Below are 16,362 nucleotides of genomic sequence, written 5' to 3'. Positions count from 1 at the left end.
TAGGAGGTGCAAATTCATCCAGGGCAGTTTGAAGTGTTTCATTGTAATGCTTCAGTGCAGAATCAGTACATGAGAGGGAGGAGATAGGGGCCAATGAAGACTGCAAGTTCTTCATAAGTTTCTAGGTGTTAATGGCCTGTATGTTGAAATCGCCCATGATGAGGGTAGGGATGTCACAGGAGAGAAAATGTGGAAGCCAAGTGGCAAAATGATCCAGAAACTGATGGGAGGGGCCGGGAGAATGATACACCACTGCCACTCGCATGGAGAAGGGGACGTAGAGTCTGACAGTATGGACCTCAAAAGAAGGGAAGACAAGTGAGGGTACTTGAGGGATAACCTGAGAGGTACATTTTGGTGATAGGAGCAGACCAACGCCTCCACCTGCTCTTTTGTCTCATCTTGGGGTATGAGAGAAGTGTAATCCCCAATATGAAAGAGCAGCAGCAGCGGTAGCGTCTGACTGCTGGATCCAGGTTTCAGTAAGAGCCAGGATGTTAAGAGAATTTGAAAGGAAGAAGTCATGGATGAAGGAGAGTTTATTACACACTGAGCGAGAATTCCAAAGGGCACAATTAAGAGAGACAGAAGACATGCAGGGAATATTAATAAGATTAGAGGGGTTTCTGAGTGTAGCAGTTGAGAGGTTTGACTTTCTATAACATGGAGGACCAGGGTTGGAAGCAATGTCTCCTGCGACTAGGAGAAGGAAGCTAGATAAAGTGAGCAGATGGTTAAGTGATTTGTGGAAGCGTGTCTTATGTTGGATGGTGGGACTGACTGGAGCTGTGCAATTTAGCAATGTGAAAAGAGCGTGAGTGCTATACATAGGAGAGGAAAGGAGTGAGGGGCCGGTATGGATGGAGTATAGAGAGCTAATGCCAGGGCGGTGGATGTGTGCGAATGCAGCGGCCAGGATATAAATTATACAAATGCATATGTTATATATTTGTTGTAGTCCAAATGTACAGGGAATAGATGTATGTAAATGTCTTACCTGTCTCCTGCCCTGTCTAACTGCCATGTTATAACTGCCTCATACTTTGATCTAATGTATTTCGATTAAATGTACATAAATGCCCCCCGCCATAAATGCCTTCCCCAAGCTAGGTCTGAATATATAGCAGGCTAGTTCTCAGATCTTGTTTTTTTGCCCCTCGTTACAAATCAATCAAGCGAAAACTGAGACAGCAGGACCCAATAAATGTTGTGGTCAGATAAACAAATGTCCAGCACTACATGGATCATACATGGATCATACATGGATCATAAAGCACTTTGAAAAGTTACTTGACCTCACTACATAAGGGGACAAGCAGAGTAAGTTGAAATAACTATATACCAGATATATATTTGCTAAGATGAAACACATATGTAGCATTCAGGATTAACTGCTTGCTGATATTGAATGGAGTGGAGACACACAGGAGTTGATTCAGAGCAGAGATAGAAAAAGCTGGTTACCTGTATGAAGAGAATAGAGATGTGTGTCACATTCATCCATGTTATAACTGCCTCATACTTTGATCAAATGTACTTCAATTAAATGTACATAAATGCCCCCCGCCATGACATCTTCTGTGACAAGTATGCTAACAAATACATTGGAGAAAGGATGCCCATCTCTGTTTCAATCTTGCAACAACGAGTTCCATGTCAAGCAGATTTTTGAGAACTGCAATGCAGAACTAGCTCCCACTCTCAAAGACTCTGAAGAATGCTGGTTCCTATCCATGTTCAGAGTATACTGTGGCGCCCCTGAGGCTTCAGTCGCCACAGAGGTACTGCACCTTCTCCTAAGGTGTAGTGCCCCACCATCCAGGTAAGGTGGGTCTCCTGACCACACTCCACACCTGCATTCCACACACAGGATAGTTCAGTGGGGCCACCTAATAGCTTCAGGCTGGGGGTTAGCAGAGCACCCCTCGTGGAACCCTGCTTCGTAACATGAGATGTGCTGGGAGGTTGGTGGAGTGAGATGATATAAAAGAGTGGGAAGAGTGAGAGTTAGGGGGTTGGTTGGAGAGAGAGAGAGAAGAGAGAAGATGGGTGTCTGAAAGACGTGTGTTGTGAGCTCATTTTCTGGTTCACCTTTGGTGTCCGATGAACTCCCTCTGCTGGTGAAAGGAGGTGGTGAAGCTGATTTGGATGGGAGAGACCTGCCACCTGAACAGGTGGATTGCGATTGGACATCAGGAATCTCTGAGTGGATATAAGGCAGCCGACGCCCTGTAGGGTTGCTGGTGATTTTCTCCTGCTCTGAGGTCTGGCCTCCAGTTCAGTTCCTGTCTTCTAAAGCTAAATTTTGCTCTGCTATTGTTCCATGAGATTTTGTCTGATTTCCATTTTTGTCCCTGATCGGTTTAATCTCTTTTGCTCTGTCCTCAGAATATATCGGAGTGCTGATATAGGGATTTTGAAGTCTAGTGACTTCAGGGCCGTTTTTCCTATCAGACGTGTTGGGACATTTTTGGAAGAGTTTTTGCAGATTGCAGCCAGCATCTTTTCTGTCCTGTCCTATCTAGTTAGTTGGGCCCCATCGTTTGCTCTGCCTGTCTTTCTGTCTGTGTTTGTGTTTTCATCTTTTTTTCACCGACAATACATGTTGGGGGCTGTCTATTGCTTTGAGGTCTGCTCTGGGGCAGTTTAGATTTCCCCTTTCTTTTTTTAGGCTTATTTAGCTCTCCGGCTGTGACGAGGCGTCTAGGATCATCGTAGGAACGCTCCACAGCTACTGTTAGTTGTTGTGAATAGGATCAGGGGTCCGCAATCTGCTAGTTACCAACCTCTCAGGTTTTCTGGACTTAGCTTGCCTTTTTGTTTTTTCCTCCTCCGGTGACTCATTCATAACAGACGTGCTGCAGCAGGTCCCAGTGATCTGGGCTGCTGGCACGAGAAAGACCAGAGAAAGAGACTGATAAGATTCATAACCTAACCTTCCATAAGAGAGCTAGAACAGATCGGAACGAAGGAGAATAGGATGGTGGGAAGCTGGTTGAAGAAAGATAGAGATCCCTTTCAGTCCAGAGCGCAAAGGCCGGGGCCCGGTCCCCGAGGTTGATTGTATCTTTATGTCCGGCAATAGACACCAGAGGAGTAGTGAGCCACTAACACCTTGCTCCCATCATAGACTTGGGACACAACAGCAACTGAATAGAGACCTGGGACGCAGTGAGGAGTCCCTGAAGCAGGCTACAGCTGTCTGTCATGCAAGTAGAGACTAGGAACACCTAGAGAGAGGCATTCCAGGGTAGCTAAGTACTGGAGTGCTTCGCACCTAAAGGTGCATTGGAGGAGTCGTTCAGTGAAGGTACATATTGGCGGAGTGTGGAAGGGAGAATCCTATCTGGCCTGGAGGTTGGCTGGAGCCCCGACCTGGAGAACACAGTACAGAGGCAGGCGTGTGTGTGAACTGCAAACAGTGAGTAAAGCCTTGCAACCACACACCCTGGTGTCCTCTAGTTATTCCAGCACCGCTACACCTGGCTAACAACATCTATACCATCCTGCGCCTCTCCTCATCCATTGCACCTATACTGCCCTGGGACTACAGCTCCACCTGTGGGGAGCTACACCATCTTTGCTGCACCACACCATCAGTCCCAGCGGATCTGTATGCAGCGTTGGCTCAACATCTTACTTGCCAAACATCACGGGTGGCGTCACAAACTATCCAAATAAACTATTACACCATTAACATCACCGTCATTGATATTGGGTGCCCAGGGCCACGGACCGGGTCACCGGGTGCTGTGACACATTCCTGCCTTGACAACAACCCGGTACCGAGTACCCCGCTGCCCTGGGTGTGAGTGGGTGACCCATTACCACCCTAAGAAACTGGGCCAGATTAGAGAGGTGTTTGACTCCAGTGCTAAGTTTAATGATGTCTCCCTGAATGATGTTCTACTGACAGGACCAGACCTCAATAACAAACTGCTGTGAGTACTTATGCGCTTCCATAAGGATTCCATTGCTTTCATCGCTGACATCCAGCAAATGTTCCATTGTTTCGTTGTGAGAGAGAGACAGGAACTTCCTAAGATTCTTCTGGTACAGAGACAATGATCCTACTAAAGAGGTCACAGAGTACCGCATGAGAGTGCACATCTTTGGCAATAGCCCTTCTCCTGCAGTCGCCATTTATTGACTCAAAAGGTCAGCTCAAGAAGGAGAAACAGAATACGGATCAGACGTCAGACAATTCATAGAAAAAGACTTTTATGTTGATGACTGTCTGAAAGCCATGCCTTCAAATGAGACTGCCATCAGACTTCTCAGGAGAGCCCAAGAGATGCTTGCTTGCTCTAACCTCAGGCTTCACAAAATAGCCTCAAACAGCCAAGAACTCATGAAAGCATTCCCTTCACAAGACTTGTGTAACGGTCTCAGAGACCTGGACTTGGGGTCAGACCCCACACCAATGCAACGCAGCCTCGGGCTTCTCTGGAATCTACAGTCAGACACTTTCACCTTTCAGGACAGTCAAGAAGAAAAGCCTTTCACACGCAAAGGTGTCCTGTCTACCATCAACAGCCTGTATGATCCCTTGGGTTTTGCAGCTCCTGTTACTATACAAGGCAAAGCCATACTAAGAGACTTAACTAAGGAAACATCCGACTGGGGTGCACCTCTACCACCTGATAAGAGAATCCAGTGGGAAGTATGGAAGAACTCTTTATGTATTTACAGATGCTTCTGTCAAAGCAATTGCTGCTGTTGCCTATCTCAAAACTGTGGACTCCAAATGTCAGAGCGACATTGGATTCATTATGGGGAAGGCCAAACTTGCTCCACAACCAGAGCACACTATACTAAGGTTAGAACTTTGTGCTGCAGTCTTAGCCGTCAAGTTAGCAGAGTCCATCACATCAGAGATAGATATCGACCTGACACAAGCCAAGTTCTACTCAGACAGCAAAGTAGTCCAGGGGTACATCCACAATGAAACTAGACGATTCTACGTTTATGTCAACAACAGAGTGCTACGAATTAGGAGATCAGTTCATCCAAAACAGTGGCATTACATTACAACTGACAAAAATACCGCAGATCATGCAACTAGAGCAGAACACTAAAGCACAACATGGCTCTCAAGACCAAAACTATTGTACACTGAGGATCGTTTTCCAGACACCTTTGAACCAGTGAGAGAGGACTCAGATGCCCTCAGTTGTCTACACTTCATACATTGACTCCAGCTACTGTCCTTACCAAGAAAACATGATTGTCCAGTGCCCCTCAAGGAGGATTCGATGCTAAGGACCTCTACAAGCGCCAATGGAGACAGGTACAAAGTTTTGCAAACATATTCTGGGACAGGTGATGCAAACAATATTTGTCTACCCTGCAGCCACGGATGAAGTGGCAATCTTCCAGGCCTAATCTGAGGATTGGTGACCTCGTCCTTTTGATAGACTGTCAGGCCCATCGGAACCAGTGGCCACTTGGGCTCGTGACTGCAACGTTCCCGAGTAAAGATGGCAATGTCCGCAAAATCAAACTTAGGATAGCCAAAGGGAATGAACATAAGACATTTCCCAGACCAGTCACTGACCTGGTCCTATTTTTGTCTTCAGAGAATAAGAATAGTGACATCCATTTGATACCAGATGGGGAGTGTTCTGTCTCCGACATCTAATTCACAACCTTTGTCTATTTGATATTTCTAATGATGTATTGAGAATATATAGGATGTTCAGCTTTCTATAGATTCTATTGTTTTCATTGTTTCTGGCTCCATTTGTGGCCAGAGTAATAACCGCAGTGTATTGTAGTTTACTTTCACTTTGCATCTTTCCCTCCATTCACAATGTATTCTGGGAACATTGCAAGGCACCCTGGTAAGTTTGCAAAGGATCATGGTTAGTCCAGCCCCCATTTTCCCTCCAGTTCTCCATTTTCTCTCAGCCTGCATTCTGGAAGCATCTCATTTCCCTTCTCCCTTTGCGACAGCATCGCTGGTAGGTATTCACGCTTCCTATATCTAATTTCTGTCTCAGATCAGCCTGCTCAGTTAGTTTCCCCGCCTTAGGCTGGTTTCACATTTGCGCCTTTTTGCGCAGCATTTTGTGCGCACTTGAAACGCAAGCAAAAACCGCTTGTAAACGCAGTGCTTTTTAGACACATCAGCATGCGTATGACAACAAAAAACCACAGCATTTGTATGCGTTTTCATGCGTTTGCATTTTTTATGTGCATGCATTCTCTAGGTGTCACTTTTCACAGGAGGAAAATCCTTGAAAAACTCTTGAAACAGACTCCACCAATGGGACACCAGTGGGTGTGTCATGGGAATTCTTTTATATATACCCTGTTTACAGCTGAATTCTTCAGATTTTGTTGCTTTTTTCCTTTGTCAACATGGATCTGCGCTGGAAGTTTGCGCTTTTTCAGGCTTTTGCATTTGCTTGCCAGCAAGAAAGGCAGAGAGAGACAGCGAAGACGGCAGCGGCGGCGTTTTTGGAGACATCCGATTATTGAAGTCCGGGAGAGCCGTGGAGCATACCACACCCTCTACAGTGAGGTTCAGGGAAACCCGGGGACATTTAGTGACTATACCCGGATGTCGCAAGAAAGCTTCATGGATTTGCTTGTTCGTGTTCAAAGAACCATCCGGAGACAGGAAACACAGCTCCGTCGTGCGATTCTTCCTGAGGAATGGCTCCTGGTCACATTACGGTACGTAATATTTAGAAACCAATGCATAATTTTTTTGTTCTGCCATGTACTATTCCAAAGCATGCAGAATTATTGTTCTGCCATGTAGTAAACAAAATCCTGCAGAATTATTGTTATGCCACGTACTAATATTTTTCATTTCAGTGTTTTAAAAAAACTCTAGACATAAATATTAATTTTTGTTCTTTCTCTGTTTGGCAGATTCCTGGCTACTGGAGAGACCCTATCTTCACTTCACTTCCAGTACCAACTTAGAATTTCCACCTTGTCGGGAATAGTTGCGGACACCTGCCGGGCTTTGTGGGACATTCTCTGTCCAGAATGTATGCGCCTGCCCACTGCGGAAATGTGGATTGATATTGCTGAAAAATTCTGGACAGTCTGCAATTTCCACAACTGTTTGGGAGCGGTGGATGGGAAACACATCCGGATAATCAAACCCAAAAGAAGTGGATCGGAGTACTATAACTACAAAAAGTACTTTTCTACAGTACTCATGGCCATTGCAGATGCAGACTGTCTGTTTGTTGCGGTGGACAGTGGGGCATTTTGCCGGGTCAATGACTCCCAGGCTTTTAAGACCTCGGACATGGGCTGTAGGTTGTATGGCAACCATTTTAATTTCCCCATGCCACGGCCTCATCCCCACACTGAAGGTCCGCCACTGCCATTTGTAATGGTTGGGGATGAGGCCTTTCAAATGTGCGAAAACCTGCTGTAACCCTACTCCAGGCGGGACTTGGACCACACTAAAAAAATATTTAATTACAGACTGACCAGGGCCCGAAGAACTGTAAAGTGTCCTTTGGAATTCTTGTCTCCAGATGGCGCATTTTCGGCACAGCCATTAATCTTAAACTGGAAACAGTGGATGAGGTGGTGAAAGCCTGTGCGGTTCTTCACAATTTTGTGATGGCTAAAGAGCACCCTAACTTTGAACCAGCTGCAAACCCATTGCCTGAATTTACTCAGCACCCTCTCAGGTCATCAGTTGAAGTTGGCCAAATGAGGGACCAATTTGCGGCCTACTTTATCTCTGATGTAGGACATGTGGAATGGCAAGATCAAATGGTGTAAAATTTTCTTGTGTGTATGTTAATAAAAAACCTGTTTTGATACCTGTACCAAGTGCACTCTGTTTTTATACACTCCAATACAATAATCACCTGCCCAGGTGTCCCAGTGAATGCTGTGTTTTGTGCATCATGAATTTACTATTACTCCTGACCAGGTGACTACATACACACAAGTTGTATGACCTTTATCATCTCTCCAGTTTGTGTTCAATTTGCAGCGACGGTGGAGATAATACAACTAATATTTGTATCACCTGGCCTGATGTTACAAACAGTGATTTTGGGATGCAATAGTATTCTTCACTCTTTATGACACCTGACCATGTGAGTATAAATATTAGTTGTAGGATCTCCACTGTGGATTCAGTATGAACGCAGACTGGAGAGATGATAAAGTTTATACAACTTCTACAATCCCCAGGCCTGGTGTAATGGTGAAGTTATCACACCTGGGCAGGTGAATACACATGAATTATCCTCCAGCATCTCTCCAGTCTGCGTGCAATAGATAATGCAGACTGAAGCGACGCTGCAGATGACAACTAAGGGCAGCACGGTGGCAAACTGTAAAGCACTGCGGAATATGTTAGCGCTATATAAAAATAAAGATTATTATTATTATAGGTATACTCACCTGTTATGAACTGGTCACCGAGGAGGATGGCAGGAATGGGCTAGGCCACCAAGAAACCAGAATGGTTGGTAACTTAACGGATTGCAGACCCCGTACCTACGATGCCCTAGACACCTCGGCACAGCCGGAGAGCTAACTAAGCCTAAAGCAAGAAAGGTGGAATTTAATCTGCCCCGGAGTAGAACCCCAAAGAAATAGCACCCAAACATATATTGTCGGTGAGACAAGATGAGCGACAAACACAGGTAGAAAATAGACTGAGCAAATGATGGGGCCCAAACTGTCTAGACAGGATAGGACAGGAAAGGCTCTGTCTGCAATCACGCAAAAAAACTAAAAATCCAACATGACTGATGTACAAAAACACTGAGGTCTCACGACCTCTCGCCCACTATATCAGTATTCTGGTGTGAACAGGCAACAAAGCAAAAGGGACTAATATAACAGGGCACTGAACAAACTGACACAAGCTGTAACATATGGAGCGGGGTCCAGCACTGCCCCAGCAGGGAGCACGCTGAACCCTTACAGCAAAGCAGAAAGCAGAAAAAGGCAAAACCAGATCAGATGCAAAGGATTAGCAAAAGAACCACTTAACTGAAAAATGCAGGATCAGGCAGGAGACAGCAGACCTCAAAATGCACAGGAAGAAACAATCACAAGCAGCAACTGAGGGAAGCCTGCTCACTTATACTCCCAATCAGTAACCCCTGATTTCCAATCACCATCGTCAGGTGGCAGACGTCTGTCAATCCAGCCAGCTCCACTACCCACAGAAACCACCAGAGGAAGCCCTGACTTAGAAGTAAGAGAATTCACAACAGTACCCGCCCTTGAGGAGGGGTCACCGAACACTCATCCACGCCACCAGGCTGATCAGGGTGGGTCCGGTGAAATGCATGAACCAATCTGGCATGAATGTCAGAAGCAGAGACTCAAGAATTATCCTCCTGGCCATAACCTTTCCACTTGACCAAGTACTGGAGTCTCCGTCTAGCCAGACGAGAATCCAATATCTTCTCTACCTCATACTCCAAATTACCCTTAACCAATACAGGGTCAGGGGGCGCCGCCATGGGAACTAATGGCTCCACAAACCTTTTCAACAAAGATTTATGAAAATATTATGAATCTTAAACGTAACTGGAAGACCCAAACGGAAAGAAACGGGGTTAAGGATTTCCAAAATCTTATAAGGTCCAATGAACCTTGTCTTGAATTTTGGAGATGCAACCTTCATAGGAATATTTTTTGTGGACAACCAAACCATCTGACCCACTTTAAACCGGGGACCAATGGTCCTATGCCGGTTGGAAAACCGTTGGGCCTTTTCCTGAAAGTGTGACAACTTATCCACTGCTTGGTCCCAAATCTGCTGCATTATCTCTACCACAGAATCCACACTTGGGCAGACCGAAGCTTCCACCTGCCCCGAAGAAAATCGAGGATTAAACCCAAAGTTACAGAAAAAAGGAGACATTAAAGTGGCAGAACTAGCCCTATTGTTTAGCACGAATTCGGCCAAGGGCAAAAATGAGACCCAGTCATCTTGATCAGCAGATATGAAACATCTTTAATAGAATTCCAAAGTCTGGTTTGTTCTCTCAGTCTGCCCATTGGTCTGAGGATGAAATGCAGAGGAGAAAGATAACTGAACTCCCAGTTTGAAACAAAAAGCTCTCCAAAATCTGTAAACAAACAGTACTCCTCTGTCAGACACAATGTTCTCAGGAATCCCATGCAAACGAACCACCTGTTGTAAAAACAAGGACACCAACTCAGAAGAAGATGGCAACTTTGGAAGTGGTACAAGATAGATTTTCTAAGATGGTCTATCACAGATCACCCAGGTAACAGTCATTCTCTGAGAGACAGGGAGATCAGAAATAAAATCCATTGAGATATGGGTCCATGGCCTCCTGGGCACCGGCAGGGGCATCAACAAACCACTAGAACGAGAACAGGGCTTGGACTGAGAACAAGTCCCACAGGACTGCACAAAATTCCTGACATCACGAGATAAGGCAGGCCACCAAAAAGACCGACTCACCAAATCTCTGGTACCAAAAATACCTGGATGACCAGCTAACACGGAGCAATGAATTTCAGACATTACTCTTCTCCTCCACTGGTCAGGGACATACAATTTTCCCATAGGGCATCGTTCAGGTTTGTCCTCCTGAAATTCCTCCAGGGCACGTCTCAAATCGGGTGAGATGGCGGAAAGAACTACACCCTCATTTAGAATGGTAGTAGGTTCGGTCACATCAAGAGAATCCGCAAAGAAACTCCTAGAAAAGGCGTCCGCCTTAACATTCTTAGTGCCCGGAAGAAAGGAGACCACAAAATTAAAACACATGAAAAACAAGGCCCACCTAGCTGGTCTAGGATTCAAGCGCTTGGCTGATTCAAGATAAATCAAATTCTTGTGGTCGGTGAGGACCACAACTTGATGTCTAGCTCCCTCCAACCAATGTCTCCACTCTTCAAATGTCCACTTCATGGCCAACAATTCTCGATTCCCCATGTCATAGATACGTTCTGATGGGGAAAATTTTCGAGAAAAGAAGGCACAGGGATTCATCTTAGAGGTTACCGGATCTCTTTGGGACAAAATGGCTCCTGCACCAATCTCAGAAGCATCTATCTCCACCTGAAATGGGAGTGAAACATCAGGTTGCCGTAGAACCGGAGCAGAAGTGAATCTCCGCTTAAGCTCCTGAAATGCCGAGACTGCCTCTGGAGACCAATTCACCACATCAGCGCCCTTTTTGGTCAAATCCGTCAGTGGGGTAACAATACCAGAAAAATTGCTTATAAATTTACGGTAGAAATTAGCAAAACCCAAAAACTTATAGAGAGCCTTCAGAGAAGTGGGCTGAACCCAATCATAAATGGCCTGTACCTTGGCCGGGTCCATTTCAATAGCAGACGGGTACAAAATGAATCCCAAAAACCAAATCCTCTGTACACCAAAGAGACATTTCGATCCCTTAACATACAGAGTATTTTCCCTCAAAATCTGGAACACAGTCCGGACAGGTTCCACATGAGAATTCCAATCACTGGAAGACAGAAGGGGTATTAGTGAGCCCAAAAGGCATCACCAGGTACTCAAAATGTCCATCCGGAGTATTAAACGCAGTCTTCCATTCATCCCCGTGCTTGATGCAAATAAGATTAAATGCCCCCCTGAGGTCAAGTTTGGTAAACCAACAAGCACTTTTAACTCTGGAAAAGAAATCAGGGGTAACGGGCACTGATTTTTAACAGTGATTTTGTTAAGGGAACAATAGTCAATACATGGCCTTAATGAGCCATCTTTCTTGGCAACAAAAAAAACCCAGCACCTAAAGGTGAAGAGGATGGTCTGATATGACCCTTCTCCAATGACTCCTTGATATAAGATCGCATAGTATCTTGTTCAGGTACCGATAAGTTAAAAAGCCGACCCCTGAGAAATTTACAACTGGGCATTAACTCAATTGCGCAGTCATAACTCCTATGAGGAGGCAAAGACGCGGACTTACTCTCACTAAATACATCAGAAAAATCAGCCAAATAATCAGGAACATCATGAGACTGGGGAGAGGTGGAGAAAACAGGAGTGTCACTAAGAACACACTGACAACCCCAACTCACCACAGACACAGATTTCCAATCCAAAACAGGATATTGGGTTTGCAACCAAGGAAAACCCAGTACAATAATGTCATGTAAATTGTGCAACATCAAAAATTTACAATTCTCTTGGTGGTCCGGGGCGACCCGCATTACCACCTGGGTCCAAAACTGGGGTTTATTCTCCGCCAAATGGGTAACATCAATACCCCTCAAAGGAACAGGGGTCCACAGGGGTACCATGGGAAAACCACAACATTTGGCAAGGTCAAAATCCATCAGATTCAAAGCTGCTCCTGAATCAACAAAAGCCTTAGCAGAAAATGTAGACAAGAAGCAGATCAAGGTAACCGCCAAAAGGAACTTAGGCTGTACACTGCCCACCGCAAATGAGTGAGCAAAACATTTTTCTTATTTAGGGCAGACAGAAATAGTATGAGAGGCGTTCCTACAAAAGCACAACTTATTACGCCTTCTAAACTCTTGACGTTGTGCCCTAGACAAAATCCTATAATAATAATAATAATAAATTTTATTTTTATAGCGCCGACATATTCCGCAGCACTTTACATTTCAGAGGGGATTTGTACAGACAATAGACATTACAGCATAACAATAATCACATACAGTAGATTATAACAAATACCAAGAGGAGTGAGGGCCCTGGTCGCAAGCTTACAGTCTATGAGGAAAGAGGTAGACACGAAAGGTGGGTGGTAACAGTTGCCCTGATTGTATGGACCAGCCATAATGTTAAGTGTGTAACAGTACAGACACAGAGGGCTAATGGATGCATAAAGCATGTGGGAACATGATGCTGGGAACCTGGTTATGGTAAAACTTTTGGCTCTGCCACACAGGGATAGGTTAGGTTAATGTGTTGAGGCGATAGGCCAGTCTGAATAAATGCGTTTTCAGGACACGCTTAAAATTGTGGGGATTGGGGACTAATCGTATTGACCTGGGAAGTGCATTCCAAAGAATTGGTGCGGCACGTGTAAAGTCTTGGAGACGGGAGTGGGAGGTTCTGACTATTGAGGATACTAACCTCAGGTCATCAGCAGAACGGAGGGCGCGGGTAGGGTGGTATACTGAAACAAGGGAGGAGATGTAGGGTGGTGCTGAGCCATGGAGGGCTTTGTGGGTGAGGGTAATAAGTTTATACTGAATTCTGGAGTGGATGGGTAGCCAGTGTAATGACTGGCACAAGGTAGAGGCATCGGTGTAACGATTGGTTAGGAATATGATCCTGGCTGCAGCATTCAAGACAGATTGGAGAGGGGAGAGTTTTGTAAGAGGGAGACCGATTAGAAGAGAGTTACAATAGTCGAGACGAGAATGAATAAGAGAAACAGTAAGAGTTTTTGCAGAGTCAAAAGTAAGAAAAGGTCGAATTCTAGAAATGTTTTTGAGGTGCAGATGACAAGAGCGAGCCAGTGATCGAATGTGGGGGGCAAAGGAAAGCTCGGAATCAAGTATGACCCCAAGACAGCGGGCATGTTGCTGGGGAGTAATAGTGGAACCACAGACGGAAATGGCAATGTCGGGTGTAGGTACATTAGTAGCGGGAGGAAACACAAGGAGTTCAGTCTTTGACAGGTTCAGTTTCAGATATAGTGAGGACATGATATTAGACACAGCGTTTAGACAATCGCCAGTGTTTTCTAGAAAGGCTGGCGTGATGTCAGGAGAAGAAGCGTATAATTGGGTGTCATCAGCATAGAGATGGTAATGGAAACCAAATCTACTGATTGTTTGACCAATAGGGGCAGTGTACAAGGAGAAGAGGAGGGGGCCTAGAACCGATCCTTGAGGAACCCCAACAGTAAGGGGAAGGTGAGAGGAGGAGGAACCGGCAAAAGAAACAGTAAAGGAGCGGTCGGAGAGATAGGAGGAGAACCAGGAGAGAACGGTGTCCTTGAGGCCAATGGAATGGAGCATAGTGAGGAGGAGCCGATGATCCACAGTGTCGAATGCTGCAGAGAGATCCAAGAGAATTAGCATGGAGTAATGACCATTTGATTTAGCTGTTAGCAGATCATTAGAGACTTTAGTGAGGGCAGTTTCAGTGGAGTGTAAAGAGCGGAAACCGGATTGGAGAGGGTCGAGAACAGAGTTTTCTGAGAGATAGTGGATAAGACGGGAGTGGACCAGGCATTCCAGGAGTTTAGAGATGAAGGGAAGATTAGAGACAGGTCTATAGTTAGCGGCACAGTTTTGGTCGAGGGATGGTTTTTTAAGTAGTGGATGTATGATGGCATGCTTAAATGAGGAGGGAAAAATACCAGAAGAGAGAGAGAGGTTAAATATTTTAGTTAGGTGAGGGGTGACAGCAGGGGAAAGGGACTGGAGGAGATGTGACGGAAATGGGTCACTGGTGCAAGTAGTTGGGCGAGAAGATGCAAGGAGCCTGCTTACTTCTTCTTCTGTGACTGGTTCAAAATCAGAGAGTGAGTTAGATGCAGTGGGGGAGGGAGGACAGTGCATGGTATGAGGGGATTTGGAGATAATTTCCTGTCGGATCTGGTCAATTTTTTCTTTGAAGTAATTGGCCAGATCGTCAGCTCGGAGCTCCGTGGTTGGAGCCTGTACTCTTGGATTGAGTAGAGAATGAAAAGTGTCAAAGAGACGTTTCGGGTTATTGGACAGTGAGATGATGAGGGTGTTGAAATAGGTTTGTTTGGAGAGGTGAAGGGCAGTGTTGTATGTTCTAAGCATAAACTTAAAATGGATGAAATCTTCGTGTAGATTGGATTTTCTCCACAGACGTTCGGCGCACCTGGAGCACCGCTGCAGGAAACGTGTTTGCACCGTGTGCCAGGGTTGTCGCCGTCTGCGTTGTGGTGTTCTATTTATAGGGGGTGCAAATTCATCCAGGGCAGTTTGAAGTGTTTCATTGTAATGCTTCCATGCAGAATCAGGACATGAGAGGGAGGAGATAGGGGCCAATGAAGACTGCAAGTTCTTCAGAAGTTTCTGGGTGTTAATGGCCTGTATGTTTCTATAAGTCTGGACAGTGGGGGTGACCTGAGCAGCCTGGCAGTTCTTTATAGAGAATGAAAGAAGATTGTGGTCAGAGAGCGGGAGAGGGGAGTTTGCAAAATCATCCACTGCACAAAGCCGAGAGAAGACCAAGTCGAGGGAGTTTCCGTCTTCATGCGTTGGAGAATTAGTAAGCTGCGAAAGGCCAAATGAGGAGGTTAGAGATAAAAGGTGAGTAGCAGATGGGGAGAGGGGAAGAGCAATGGGGATGTTGAAATCTCCCATGATGAGGGTAGGGATGTCACAGGAGAGAAAATGTGGAAGCCAAGTGGCAAAATGATCCAGCAACTGATGGGAGGGGCCGGGAGGACGATACACCACCGCCACTCGCATGGAGAAGGGGGTGTAGAGTCTGACGGCATGGACCTCAAAAGAAGGGAAGACAAGTGAGGGTACTTGAGGGATAACCTGAAAGGTACATATTGGTGATAGGAGCAGACCAACGCCTCCACCAGCTCTATTGTCTGATCTTGGGGTATGAGAGAAGTGTAGCCCCCCGTATGAAAGAGCAGCAGCAGCGGTAGTATCTGACTGCTGGATCCAGGTTTCAGTAAGAGCCAGAAGGTTAAGAGAATTAGAAAGGAAGAAGTCATGAATGAAGGAGAGTTTGTTACACACTGAGCGAGAATTCCAAAGTGCACAATTAAGAGAGACAGATGGCATGCAGGGAATATTAATAAGATTAGAGGGGTTTCTGAGTGTAGCAGTGGGGGGTTTGACTTTCTATAACATGGGGGACCAGGGTTGGGAGCAATGTCTCCTGCAAAACCTCTTACTGTTTCTCTTATTCATTCTCATCTCGACTATTGTAACTCTCTTCTAATCGGTCTCCCTCTTACAAAACTCTCCCCTCTCCAATCTGTCTTGAATGCTGCAGCCAGGATCATATTCCTCACCAATCGTTACACCGATGCCTCTACATTGTGCCAGTCATTACACTGGCTACCCATCCACTCCAGAATTCAGTATAAACTTATTACCCTCACCCACAAAGCCCTCCATGGCTCAGCACCACCCTACATCTCCTCCCTTGTTTCAGTATACCACCCTACCCGTGCCCTCCGTTCTGCTGATGACCTGAGGTTAGTATCCTCAATAGTCAGAACCTCCCACTCCCGTCTCCAAGACTTTACACGTGCCGCGCCAATTCTTTGGAATGCACTTCCCAGGTCAATACGATTAGTCCCCAATCCCCACAATTTTAAGCGTGTCCTGAAAACGCATTTATTCAGACTGGCCTATCGCCTCAACACATTAACCTAACCTATCCCTGTGTGGCAGAGCCAAAAGTTTTACCATAACCAGGTT

This window comes from Dendrobates tinctorius, unplaced genomic scaffold (assembly GCF_039654945.1).
Source record: "Dendrobates tinctorius isolate UK_male_01 unplaced genomic scaffold, ASM3965494v1 ptg000019l, whole genome shotgun sequence".
Lineage (NCBI taxonomy): Eukaryota > Metazoa > Chordata > Amphibia > Anura > Dendrobatidae > Dendrobates > Dendrobates tinctorius.
This window is presented reverse-complemented; position numbering follows the sequence as displayed.